This window comes from Pinus tabuliformis, chromosome X (genome assembly GCF_031772625.1).
Source record: "Pinus tabuliformis cultivar Carrire ecotype Pingquan chromosome X, CPIR1, whole genome shotgun sequence".
NCBI classification, from domain to species: Eukaryota; Viridiplantae; Streptophyta; class Pinopsida; order Pinales; family Pinaceae; genus Pinus; species Pinus tabuliformis.
The window spans coordinates 1,006,272,690-1,006,288,206 of NC_142308.1; positions in this window are offsets into that span (position 1 = coordinate 1,006,272,690).

Genomic DNA, 15,517 nt, shown 5'->3' on the forward strand with positions numbered 1-15,517 from the left:
CGAATTGTGTATTTTGAAGTAGGTCAAGTATCCTCTATGTCTAGTTTATAGACCATATGGGTCTATGCTAGAAGGAGAAGTAGTCGATCAATTGTTTGTTGTCTAGGTCGAGTTATGTCTTTGTGTTGGAGAGGGTTCAAGCCCTATTTTCTATTATAAGCTGGGGTGAAAGGCCTATGTAATGTATGGAAAGGGAAAAATGGCCTCATATCCAAATGCAAGAGTGTCTCAAACCATTTGAGGAGGTCAAAGACCAACTAAGGAGGCTCAAGGTAGCATCTTGAGGGCCAAAATGCCTTATAAATATTTTGGCATAGGTCTGAGTAGCCTTAGGGTTAAGTGAAGGACAATGAGGGAAGAAATGGGACTCTATTCTTAAGTGTAGAAGGCTTTTAACCAAAATATTTGAAGTGTATCTAGAAAATGAGTTTTGGACAGTAGTGTATGAGGGTAGATTATACAATGGTGTTGAAGGAAAAATATCACTGTATGTTACTGATAATTTGGAGTTGATACATCTAATAAGTTTGACAGATATGACTTTTTGTGAGTAACATTATATGACAATTATCTGAGAGGAGTCAAGTTAATATGTGTTGATGGAAAAGGTTAGTTAGGTTTCAATGGAAAATGAGGACACAAAGTATTTGTGATAAAAGGGTTGTATCGATAAGTAAGTTGTGTGTGTTTGTTCTTGTATTTTTTGGCAGAATGCAAATCCGAAGAAGCATATCACCAGCTCTACTTTTGTAATACTATGTATACTAGTTGTACTAGTGATCGAGGGCCATGATCCCTAGTACATGAACCCCGTGATTCTTTTATTAACGAACTAATAAAATAATTGATATTTGGGCTCAAATTTTTGTGTACTTAATCGATTTTACTACTGAAGATTTTTGTTGTGAATATTTCTTGTAAATTGTAGGTTCCTAGCATGTTTGTGTGTCTGATTAGCCTTAGATTAGATCTATGGCCAAAGGAACATTCAACATCAATATCAGTACAAAATATACATGAGTTTTTAAAGTTTTTTAATCATTTTAACTTATTTATTTGAAGTTATAACTTGAATTAATATTAAGTTAACACTTACAACTCTTCTTTGCAAATTCTATGGTTCCTTCTGCATAACTGTCTATGCTTGGATTTGAGAAAGGGGGGTCTTCCCACTCATTTAGCAAGATTGTTTTGGGAGTTCATAATGAATATAGATATACGATTATTCCTCCTCCATCTCCTTATCTTCCACATACCTTTCATAGAGAAACTAGATGAAGTGGGGTTTCTGGTGTTGCAGCAAGCCCTCCTCTAGCTGCACCATGACAAGCTAGAAATATAGGATATTACATACTGAAAACAGTGAAAGCTCCAAAATATGAGGTTAAATCTAGTCAAATAGGTTAATATATCCAATATATAGAGGATCACACTTTGATCTGGATATTTAATATATTATGGCCCTTTAAAAGGGATTGATTGGGTGGATCTAAAATAAATGGAACTACTAGGGTCAAATAGAATTAGAGTTAGCGGCCTATTTTTTTTTTACAATAATTTTCTCTAGCCCGGAAGACAAATTGTGGGTTTTTGAAGGAGGTTCATATTTGTTTTAGAATGGAGTGTTGTTCATATAATTTTCAAAGGAGAAGTATAATCCAGAGAAGGAGGATTTCCTTGTAGCCTTAATGCAGATCTATTTTTTTCTCTCTACCCAAGGAACATTAGGGGGAGGAAACCCTTGAAGGTATTACCAATGCCATCACCAACATTGTCAAAGTATTGGAGGTTTCCAAGAGAGGGAGATACAATTCATATGCATGGATCTATTTTTACATGAATGTCTCCTACCCTGATGCAACACCATAGATTTTTATCATTAGAAAAAAATGTTTGGAGGGGGTCTCCACATTATGAAAAATTCCCCTTTAGATGCAGACTATATCATGAATATGGGCATATTTTTAGGTACCATTCAATGAATACCAAGGAACCATTTTAACAAAATCCTTCCCAAAAAGATCTATTTGATTTTGGAAAAGTCCCCCAAAGAAGAAGAAATCTGAGTCCCTAGGGTACCTCAACTATTGACTACATCTTTACATCTAAAAATAGGATCGAGTCTCTCTCCTCTTTATCGAATGCTCCCGAACAAGACAACATTCAATAAAGCATGCAATCAACATAAGGTGAATCCCATAACCCTATACACACCATGAAGAAGTATCTTGAAGAGCCTCAACAAAATCCATTACCTCAAGAAATAATTATCTCTCCTTCCAAAGAAGACAAAGTGGAAGCCTTTCTAGAAGATATGGATGTAGATGACCCATTAGTGTCTGCCCTTGTAACAAAATGGCATGTAGAATATGTGAAGGAAATTCCAGATCGTGAGGCTAGGATATTGTACAAGGTTTATCATTGAAGCAATCAATTTGACTAGAGCTCCTCACAGTCTGGTCTTCGGGGTGAAATGACAGATTTCAAGGTGGTCTCCACCAATGAGAAAGAAACCAAAAAATGAAGCCGCGAGAGTAATAACACACAAATATGAGAAGACCTTAAACAATTAGTTAACTTAGAAAAATTCATGAAAATGTTTGAAGCTTTCTCCCCCTTGAAATGTTGAATTGTCTAAAGAGTTTTCTATGTTGTTATAATTAGAATACCTATTTTCTAAATATCTATTATTGGTAAGAAGTATTTTAATGTTACGTACTTCCTAGACTTTAGTTTTTTTTGGAAATTCAAACGATATATACATTTTGTTATTAATAAAAAGATCCATTTATCCCCAAAAAAGAAAAAATATAGCATAAATTTTTTAATTTATATTTATTATTTATAATTTAAACTTATGTAATCAATTCTAAATTATTTCTAATTGTCGTGTATTTATTATAATTAGGATCTTTATTTAAATATTTATATTAAATTAAATTGCAAAATAATTTATATATATATTTTTTAAATTTATACATCAACTAAAAAACAACAACATAATTTTAAAATAAAAATATCTTCAACATTTATCTTTTTCCATATCTACAAACTTACTAAAATAACACATTTATCATCCATAATCAGTAAAAAAAAACATTTAATACAAATAACTGGAAATTTAACATTCTTCACGAAAGTTTCCGTGTACCACAAGCTAACAGTTCCGTTGGTCCTTAATGCACAACACTCTTTTGAGGGTTATTTCAAAATAAGGAGGAATGTTTCAAGATAAGGGTTATTTCAAAACAAAAAATGGAGGAATGCTTCCAGACAAGGGTTTGAATTATAGTGTGGATGTTGTTGTTATTCACTTTCCATACCTTTCGAAAACAAAGAATGTCCAGCACTCTATTGATGGGTGGGTATTTCCAAATAAGGGGGTTTTTCAACATAAAGATTTGGATTTTAAAGTGGAATTTCCAGCGCTGTATTGATGGGTGGGTATTTCCAAATAAGGGGGTTTTTCAACATAAAGATTTGGATTTTAAAGTGGAATTTCCAGCGCTGTATTGATGGGTGGGTATTTCCAAATAAGGGGGTTTTTCAACATAAAGATTTGGATTTTAAAGTGGAATTTGTTGTTCTTCATCTCCTATAATTTTAGAAAACAAAGATCTATTTGTATGGTTCATGTATCCTTTTATATTATTATAATAATGTATATAATTATACTAATGTAATAATTATATTAAAATATACATTTAAACTAATTAAAATTTATTTTCTTATTGATTATATGGTTAAAATTAGTTTAGATTTATTTTAAAATTAGATCTATTGAAAGGTAATATTTATAATTTACGTTCTCCACATACCTCTCATGTATTTCCCCTCTATACATATATTTAATTACTTTTATTATTAATATTTCTAAAATATTAAGGATTCTATCAATTTTTCTCTCTATATATATGTTTCATGTTAAAATCCTTTACTCAAAGTTTGTATTGAAATATTTTATAATATAAGAAATTTTTTAATTTAAATTACTTTATTTTTCTGCATATAAAGTAGATGTAACATCCCTCGATGAAAATTGAATATTTAATTAAATTGAATATTTAATTTACTGTTACCACAAAAATTTGGTAAATCATGGGCTATGTGGAAAGCCTAAATGAGTATTTTAAATATGTGGAATTTATTTCAATTATAAACTTTTATATAAAATAAAAGTTATAATAAGTCTTGAAATTGACAGAAAATACCATAGATGAAAATTTTCATTTACCAGATAATTAGAGATATTTATTCCTCTCCATAGAGATAAATAATCTTAGTTGGGACAAAGCGGGCAATAGGGTGAGAGGAGAGAACACTTGAGGCAACCTTGGATACTTTGTGCCTAGTTGGAGAAGGTCCAAGTGGGAGGATCAAGCTAAAATATGATGAACCTACAATAGGATGTTATTGAAGGAATATGGGTCATTGCAATTTAGGGTGTTCTTGAGGTGGATTGACAACTAGTGGAAGCCCAAACACACTTATGTTTGTAAATTCTTGTCTTGATTGGGTGTTATTGATGCCATACAACTGACCTTATTAGGTCATTGGCCATCTATTGTTCTTGAAATGAAAAGGCTCGGGCGAGATTTGATTGTGAGGACCAATCTTATTGGTTAGGAGGAGTGGTTTTTCTCCCAGTTGGATTCTATGGTAGTCTAACTTTTAACATATATGTATGTTGTAATGTTGTTTTATTTTCTTTATTAGAACAAAATTCTTACTATGGAGGATGAAATTATATGGACTCTTTGACTGTAATCAATGACTTGATATAAATGTTTTTTGAAAGTTCTTTATAAGATAATTCATTTCGACCAATCAAGTATTGTTGGCATCTATAATTATGTTAGGAACCATTTTAACTAGGAAAAATTTCATCTATAATAAGTCTCTCTAGAGATAAATAATATTAGTTGGGACAAAGGGGGCAAGAGGGTAAGACGACAGAACACTTGAGGAAACCTTGGATACTTGGTGCCTAGTTGGAGAAGGTCCAAGTGGGAGGATGAAGCTAAAAGATGCTAAACCTACAACAGGATCTTATTGAAGGAAGGTGGGTCATTACCATTTAGGGCATTCTTGAGTTGGACTGACAACTGTTGGAAGCCCTAACACAGACTTGAGAGTTTGTAAATTCTTGTCTTGACTAGGTGCTATTGATGCCATACAACTGACCTTATTAGGTCATTGTCCATATATTGTTCTTGAAATGAAAAGGCTCGGTGGAGATTTAATTGTGAGTAACAATGTCATCGGTTAGAAGGAGTGGTCTTTCTCCCAATTGGATTCTTTGGTAGTCTAACTTTTAACATATATGTATTTTGTAATGTTGTTTTATTTTCTTTATTAGAACAAAATTATTATTATGGAGGATTAAATTATATGGACTCTTTGACTGTAATCAGTGACTTAATATAAATGTTTTCCGAAATTTTTATGTAACATAATCGATTTGGAACAATGAAGTATTGTTGACATCTATAATTATGTTAGGAACCATTTTCACTAGGGAAAGCCATTATATAAATAGAGGTTTAATAGATGTGTGTCCAAAATTGAGACTCATAACTAAACATGGTTCATACTTAGGAACATATTGAATTTGTTGTATCTAAATTAAGAGTGTGAGTTATGTTGGAAAATGTAACTATGTTCGGTCTTCACTAATGTACTTGAGTCATCATGAAATGTACTTATCAAAAGAATAAAGAAAAAAAATTATTTTTGTAACAATGACTTGTTAAAGCATGGGTTTCATGCTTGGGTCATAATTGTTTTAGTCAAAGTCCCCATTGTGGACTCCTAGGATTAATATTGATCTTACAGAGTCATTGTACATTCAAAGAGACCCTTCTTGGGATTTTTATCATGTAAAAAGGTTTAGTTTGAGTCAAATATGATTTATGTATCCTCCACATCAAGTCAACCTAGAATAGATCAAGTTGGACTAAGGACCCTAGTTCGAACCACAAGAAACCTATAAATACAAGCTATTTGAAGTCATTTGGAGCATCAAATCTCAAGCTAGTTTAGTATCTCAAGAGTAGATGGAGAAGTGAGAAGTTTTTTGTTGGGATATGAAAGGAAGTTTGAGTTTGGGGAAGTCTAAGGAGAAGAAGAAAATTTAAATTTTGGTGCCTCTCTCTCTCTCTCTCTATTTCCTACCATAGTTTGGGATATCAAAGTCTTCCAAGTTTTGTTGTTCTCGGAAGCTACCTAATATCGGAAGCTACTGCCTAGTCCAAGTTTCGGAAGGGGTCGAAAATCTCAGAGTATGACATGGTGTGGAGGGAAGGTCTATTCTTTGTCTAGGGTGAAGAGTCTCAAAGAATACTATTGAAAGGAAGAATTATTTTGACTGGGTTTTCCCTTTGAGGGGGGGTTTTCCCTAGCATAGTGCTTATATCTTGTGTCTCTTGTTTTGTGATCTTCATAAATACAAAATATGTTAATTTATTTATCAAAGATAATATAATAAAGAAGTTAAATAATCCAACACGCTCACAACTAATTATCAAGAAAGGAGAATGAAACCCTAATATATCTACTTTGATTTTCAAACATGGTATCAGAGGTAAGGTCAAGAAGAGTTGAAGATCACTTTATTGGCATGGATACTCCCTCTATGATGAACTACATAAGAATGGGTATAAACACTAATGAAAACTGGATTGGGAAGGCCATTTACTACTTGTTCAACAATGTCAAAAGTCAAGGATTTTGGAAGCTCTTACAAGTTCTCTTACTGATGATAATGCATGGATCATCGATAGTGGAGCATCGAGACACGTGACAAGTTAAGGCAACCAACTTCATACACTATCAACATCATTGAAGCTAGATAATGGATCGAAGTTGTGTCTCAATAATGTTTTATATGTTCCATGTTTGAAAAATAAATTTCTTTCTATTTCATATTTAGAATAAAAAGGGGAAATAATTTCTTTTGTTGATGGAAAAGTATTAGTTTGGGGAAAAGACTCTAGATTTGATAAACCTTGGGTTATTGGAGTTCATGAATGAAGTATTTATAGAGTCATTACACCACCTTCTCAATATTTGGTTCATATGGAAAGAAGTCCCATTGAGCTATGGCATAGGAGGTATGGTCATATACATTATATGATCATCCCTACTCTTAGTCAATCGGTTCATGGTACTCCTACTATCAAGTTGCATCATGAAGGTGTGTGCAAGGGATGCTCTTTAGGAAAACATACAAGAAAGCCATTTTATAATAATAAAACTATGTCTAAAGAGATATTAGACCTCATCCATTCCGATATGTGTGTGCCAATGTTTGAAAAATCACTTGGAGGTCATCTCTATTATGTGACATTCATAGATAACCATTCTAGAAAGACATGGATCTACCTCCACAAAACAAAAGATGAAGTATTCAATAAGCTCAGGGAGTTTAAGGCTAAAGTAGAAACCCTAACAGAAAGAAAGATAAAAAATTTGAGGTATTACAATGGTGGGGAATACACTTCTAAGGAATTGATTGCATATTGTAAGGAAGAAGGTATTAAGATGGAGCTCATTGTTCCCTATTATCTGGAACAAAATGGATTGACCAAAAGGAAGGAATATATATTGAAGTAAGGAGGGATGTCATATTTGATAAGAATGAAGCATACAAGAAATCAAAGGATATTCTTATTGATTCTGATGACAAAGAAGTTCCCATAGTTGAAGAAGAAGAAGTTCATCATGAAAAATCTACTACAAAACTTGAAGAATAAGGACCAAGTGATCTTATTCAATCAATGGTCATCCCAACCACAAGGAAGAGGCCAAATGGGTTGAAAGCTACATTGGAAGATGTTGAAGGACATGAAATTGTGAGAGGAACCTTAAGGGAAATAAAGAGACCAAAAATATATTTTGGTTTTGATGCATATATCGAGCAATTGAATGAATTCGAACCATCTACATTCAAGGAAGTTGTGCATCAAGAGGTTTGGAAGAAAGCAATGCATGGAGAATATCAATCCATCATGAACAATAGGTTTTGGGAAATCGCTCCTAGACCTAATGAAAAATCTATTGCCAACTCTAAATGAATCTATAAGGTCAAACATGTAGTTTATGGAAGTATAGACAAGTATAAAGAAATATTTGTTGTAAGGGGTTTCTCTCAAAAGGAAGGCATTGATTATGAAGAAATCTTTGCACCTATCACAAGGTACACTACAATTAGATCGTTGTTTTTATTGGTTTCTATAATGGGGTGGAAAATACATCAAATGGATGTGAAGACCGTATTTCTGAATGAGACTATTAATGAGGAAGTGTACATCAAATAACCTAAATGCTTTGAAGTTAATAGTAGGGACTCTCATGTTTGCAGACTTAAGAAAGTCGTATATGGCTTGAAGAAAGAACCTAGGGCATGGTATGCAAGGATGGATGCATATATAGTAGAAATTAGCTTTGTCAATAGTTTTGTTGATCTGAATCTCTACATCAAGGTTGTGAATGATGAGACCATCATTATTCGACTATATATGGATGATCTATTCATCACAGATGTGGAGCGAAGAATTCAAGAATACAAGAAGATTTTGGTAACTAAATTTGAAATGAAGGATCTAGGAATGATGCACTATTACCTAGGTCTAGAATTATGGTAGAGATTTGCTGAGATATATTTTGGGCAAGGAAAGTACATTATCAAGTTGTTGCAGAAATTTGGGATGATGGACTCCAAGCTAATGACTACTCCTATGATCACCAATATCAAGAAGTTGAGGGAATCTGACTCTAGTCTCATGGATCCTACCTCGTATCAACAATTGGTGGGTTCCTTGATGTATATGGTTAATATTAGGCCATATATATGTTTTGGAGTAAACATTCTTAGTCAGTTGCAGTTGGAGCCCCCTCACAATCACTAGATACCTGCTAAAAATATAATGAAGTATCTTTGTGGCACTATATATCACTGCCTAAAGTTTGATAGGAGCAAAGTCAAGCTAATTGGCTTCACATAAACTGATTAGGGTAGGAATGAGACAGATCAAAGAAGCACTATCAGAGGATGTTTTAGTCTGGGAAATCTTATGATCTCTTGTATGAGTAGGAAGAAATATCCCTTTGTCTTGAGTAGTGCTGACGCAGAATATGTGGCTGCATGTGAAGTAGGAATGGAGGCTATTTGGTTAAGGAAGCTTCTGACATATTTGTTCAAGAAGTATCTAGGTTCTACTGTGATTAATTATGACAATCAAAGTTGTCTCAAGATGCTTTTAGATCCTATGTTTCATTCGAGGACAAACCGCATTAGTAATAAGTTGCAATTTATTAAGAACCTAGTGCACGATGAGATCATGAAGCTAGAGTATGTCTCAATAGATGAACATGTAGAAGACATACTAAAAAAGGATCTTCATAATAAGAAGTTTGAGTATCAAAGAAACCATTGGGTTTGGTAGACATTGCTAATTTTATTGATGATAAGGAAATGGAAGAGATTTGTTGAGGCTTTGTGAGTGAATAATTTCCTAGGAAAACATCTGGCCGACACTTTGTGTTGATGTCCATGTCACAAAGTAGGCAAGGGTGGTATGGGTCATAGATATTTGACCATGGATACACACCTAGGTCCTTGGGTTGGTGGTTAGAAAGTAAGCTTGATGGTACCTAAGGTGGTTCAAATCTTGAGTCCACTTTATTCCCACGTGGATAGATTTCCCTCATCGGGATTCTATTCCATGGAATTATGGTGCCTAAATTGTTGAGAGACCAATGGACAAATTTCCCTGGTCAGAATCTACTCCATCGCATTACAATGCCTAAATTTCTTTATTGTTTCATATAGTTTGATATATCCTATTGTATTTGTACATTATTAATACCTCACTAGTTAAGAGTGAGTGTTGGAAAATGTAACTATGTTTGGTTTTCATTATTGTACTTGAGTCATCATGAAATGTACTTGTCAAAGGAATAAAGAAAATATTTTTGATTATGGTAACAATGACTTATTAAAGCATCAGTTTCATGCTTGGGTCATCATTATATTAGCCAAAGTCCCCATTGTGGACTCCTAGGATTAATATTGAGTTTATATAGTGTACGTTGAAGGAGGCCCTTCTTGGGATTTTGAATCATGTAAAAAGCTTTAGTATTGAGTAAAATATGATTTATGTATCCTCCATATGAATTCAGACTTGAAAATATCAAGTTGGCTTAAGGAACCTAATTTGACCCACAGGAACCCTATAAATACAACCTAGTCAAAGTCATTTGGAGCATCACATCTCTAGCTAGTTCGCTAACTCAAGAATAGCTGGAGAAGTGCAAAGTCATTTTTCTGGAAGCCAAGGGAAGTGAGAATTTGGGGAAGTATAAGGAGAAGAAGAAAATCAAACTTTTGGTTCCTCTCTCTCTGTATCATGCCTTAGTTTGGGAGATCTAAGTCTTCCAAGTTTCACTATTGTTGGAAGCCCTCTGTTGTCAGAAGTTGCTACCTAGTCTAAGTTGCTTGAAGGGGTCAAAGATTTGAGAGGTTGACTTGATATGGAGGGAAGTTTTGGTCTTTGTCTAAGGTGAAGAGTCTCAAAGAATACTATTGAAAATAAGAATTATCTTGACTTGGTTTTACCCTTGAGGGGAGTTTTCCCTGGCATAGTGCCCATATATTGTGTCTCTTATTTTTTGATCTTCATACATACATAATATGGTAATTTCTTGATGGAATATAACATAATAAAGAAGTAAGAGAATCCAACACACTTACAAGTAATTATCAAGAAAGGAGGATCAAACCCTAATAGAACTACTTTGATTTTCCAATAGGTTCACGAATGAGAGTGAAGTATATTATGCAAGAGACCTAGAGAAATATTAAAAATAATGAAATATAGATACTCAAAGTAAATGAGACGGCTACAACCTTCTTAGAGGCATTTTAAAAATTTTCCAAATTTAATTTACATTTTTCAACAATTTGGGGACTAATATTACTTAAACTAGACCCTAGATCAATTAAAACAAAAACATATTGGTTTGAAATACTAATTTCTATTCCTATCATTGTGGATTGATGTTCAACCTATCTATCCTCTAGTGGTGCACTAATCCTAGGAATGTTTCTGGCCACATCATTCACAGTTGTTGCTTCATGTACTGCTTGAACATTCTAGACAAATCACATATTGTGTGTGAAATATCATAACAAGTGTGGTTCACCACAACCCCATCACTTCAGCGGCTCATTTTCCTTCACCCCAATATTATTTTTGCTATTCAGTTCCACAGGTTTTGACTGAGTGTAATACTGTGTCGACTCACTTGCACTTCCTTTGTTGAATTTATTTCTCTAACGATCTTTCTCAAAATTTTCAAGGTAAGGAGATTTGTGTATTTATGTTGCAGATTTTATTTTTTCCTTATTTTTCCATGCTTTTGATCCTTCACTTCGATTTTAAAATTGTTGGTAGTGCAATCTATATTTTCTTACCACCTCATCCATTGATTTAGGATTGTAAAACTCAATCCTTTCTCTATAGTGTGATGGTAAACAATTCAAAAATCATTGTACCTTGGATTTCTCTTCTTTGATATAGGGAACATACCACAATAAGTCTATGAATTTAAATACAAACTCATACATGGTCATCTATCCCAGTCTTAAATCATGGAATTTCTTAGCACGATCATCATAGTATCATTCACTTAGGAACTAAGACTTAAAAAGTTTATGAAATTCCTCCCAGGTAACTATATTTTCTTCCAACAAATTTATACTTTTGGACTCTTCCCACAAGAGAGTAGCCTTACCCTATAGCTAGTACCTAGTAAGTTGGACCTTCAAATTACCTTTGTATTCGTATACCTAAAAGCATTTTATTATATTCAAAAGCCAAGCTTCTATGTCTTCCTCTTTTTCACCATCAAAAGTAGGGGTTTGATCTTTCTAAACTCTCCTTGTAATTCCATTTTATTCTTCTCCTTCTATGATTTTGGATATTTCCTATCTGATTCCCCCCACTTTCAAAATTTTCTAAAATTTCTTCCTTTTTTTTCTCTTCAACCCTTCAGTTTCTACGTTTCCATCGCTAAAATTTTCAGTAAACTCTCTTATCATTTTCTATTGTTCCTCACTTTCCTTTAACAGGCATTCATTATTGTTTCTTAAGGAGGTTAGCTCTTGCTGTAGGTTTCTAGTGACATCCATAGGCTGAGGAGGTTGTGGAGTACTTCCATCACCCAATTCTATAGATAGTTCCTCACCAATTGTTATGGATGGAGGTGAATTCCCTGTCATTTTATGACGTTTTCTTCATATTATGTACCTTATAAATCATCACAACTTACTATTCGTATTTCTCTTTGATATTTGCACACATATTTTATGTTACCGTGATGACTCCCTGTAGGCACAGTGTTGGAGCTGGGCTCTGACACCATCTGTAACAGATCCCTATTTCCCAAAAAAAGATATATCCCTTTCTCTTATATATGCATTTATATATATGTTAGCTTCATACATAAAAACCCATCATATTTTTTTTTCCTCCTAAAGTAATGTTTCCTTAACGACCCATTGGTATATGTTGTTGTGATGTAATTATTGGGTGGAAATAATCATCTCTCCAATCATAGCATTATTATGGTATAGTCATGCACCTCAATTATATTGTTGTATGAAAACTATGTTGCAAACCCTTATGGTATTATCTTCTTAGATGTATCCCATGGTGCGTTTATAATGTTTTTGGGTAGATGGCCTTAGTTTCTATGATTGGGACAAGTAATAATTTTTCGATTCTTTTGATTACTTTATAGCGTAGATAAGTTGCATGGTAATGTTTACTTAAACACATGTATGCATTCCTCAGTGGTAAAAGTTTATTTCAATATCCCTCCTAAATTCAGTGAAGATTTGACAACAATGTATTTGTTTAATTAGTATTGATCATTACCACCTTGAAATTTGTTTGGCGTTTAATTATTTTGATTTAACCCACCCCCAGTTGTTAGCACGTTGGAGTTTCACTTTGAACCCTGCCGAACGGTTTGGTGCAACATACCACAGGCCCATGTGAAAATCACATGGTCTGTGGTACTCTCTCCTCATCAATTGTGGTTATGATTTTTTGATAATACAAAGGTAGATGTGCTTTGTACCATTCTTACCGTAGTGACGAAATGGAATATATGTGTCATTCAGGATCATTCTCCTTTGCTGCTTTTTGGTGCTAGGTTTTTGTATGGACGCCATGAGAGGTGAAGAACACCAACACCTAGTTCATTTTTTTCATCACCCTTGCATTCACCTCATCACCTTACCTTCCATAAGACACTGATTCCGTGCAGGGTCTTCACTCCAACTCTTCTCACGTTATGATGATTCCTAGCTTAGTTTCACTCTGCTTCCAGTCACTCACTGAAATTCCTTGTCTCGCGTGTATGGAGAAGGTGAACCTTCAAATACCTTTCCTTCACGACATCCATTTCACTATGACTGGCTTGGCCCAGCTTATGGGTTCTGAAAGGTAAGACTTTTATCAACATGACTATATGAAATGATACTATTTTATGGTTCTCTGTATTTATATATATATATATATATATATTTTAAACTCATACTTTCTTTGTTTTTTAATGTTTCCTATAATATGTAAAATCTGCAGTACCATTCCTAGCAAGTGGGTTTGGCTTCTATGCATCCGACTTGACTTTGTCTTGTAGTTAGTATTCATTTCTCTCTTTTACAATCTTTTCTACTTACATTTCAACCATCATTCAATTTTGACATGGTGACAATTGCTATGTCTTTGCACTATTTTTCATAGGAGAAAATGGCTTCGATTTACAGTTTCGTATGGCACATCTCCTAGAGGTAAAAATTCACATTTGTTTTTGGGTTTTTTGAACCTATTCCTTTTTTCCTGGTAATGGTAAATAATTCAAGTTTGTTTTCTTCCAGTGATATCTTATACCTTGTACGTTACCCTATCTTAGTTTTCTAATCCTTTTCAACTGTGTTGATGGATAATTTAACTTTCTCTCACTATTCACCCCTGCTTGCGCTCAGGTCGGTTATCTTCTGCACCGTAGTAACCTAAAGGAATGACTATTGATGTGCACTTACATTAGCTCTTTCTTGTTAAGGATCGGACAAAGTTCTCTTGTTTTCTAGTTGAGTTTTCTTCTGGTCTGGCCAAGCTTAGAGTCATGGCAGTAGGGATGTTAAATTAATTATTAAAGGATATGTATGTAAGTACAGGAGGGAGAGATTATTAAAGGTTTGGTTTTCGTTTCTTTATTTTTTCCTTTTAGTCTCTACAGGAACAATTTGGCCTAAGTCTTCCATAGGCTTCATTGCCATAATTCCTCTACACATAATGTACTCTCATTTTGATACTCTAGTTATATAAACTCTTAATTGAATAGTTTCATGTGCGTTGAAAATTGAAAGGTTTTCCTGAGATCATTGCGTCTATGTTAATTACCTTTTACTTTATCATGTTGTATTTATGAAAACCACCATAGAAGACAAAAATATAAATTCTTCTAGCTTCTGATTGAGCTTAGGAAAAGAAATTGGTTTTACTACTACTGTTATTGAATGGAATTATTGGATTTTTTTCCTTTTTTTTTTTAATTCACCTGTAGTGCACATAACACTCAGTCGATGTTTTAATAAAATTTCAATAAAGATTATTAAATTTGTCTCTTTTTTATTTTCTGGGATTTGGTTCTGGCTACTGGTCTTCCTTTCAAAACTAGTCTTTTTTACTTAATGCATTCTACTATGTGATGATATTTCATAGATTGACTAGAAAATGAGAAACTATATTAAATCTCTTATGAGATATCTATAGATTTGATTGCACAATTAATTTGTTATGCTACATTTTTTTATGTATATCTTGTTGTGCGATAAATTAAAAAATGTTATTTACTCATTAAAATTTCTTCGCCATGGTACACCAGATATGTTTTTTAATACTACCTTACCCTTTCATATGAGATCTACCCAAATCGACTATAGTTTTTTTTCTATACGGTGGTTTATTTATTATACTTTGTTAATCACAGGAGATATGTTGTTCTGTGCGACAGAAAGTACTTACGCCCACCATTTCAGATCAATATTATAAATTGTTATGTATCCTCTAAACGTCATTACACTTAACTCATTACACTCACATGGTCTTCTTACATATCATTCTCAACATCAATACCATCAAATCAATTAACTTTGTAATATTCAAAAAGAATTTTGGGTTCGCCTGTGCCAAATCCTCTTTTGTTTCTAGGGTTTTCTATTATATATTCTTATAAATATTCATGGTATAGGTTCTAGTTTTAGTTCTTATGAAATACTATCATTATCTCATTTAATAGTTCTCAACGATCATGTCATTTTTTCCCTGCTTTAAAACATATAAGCCTACCAAATATACTAATAACATATCAAAATAAAAAACCTGGTTATACCCATTTCTCATCCCTTATAAGTATTTAGTACAGTCAATCTACTGTAAGAATG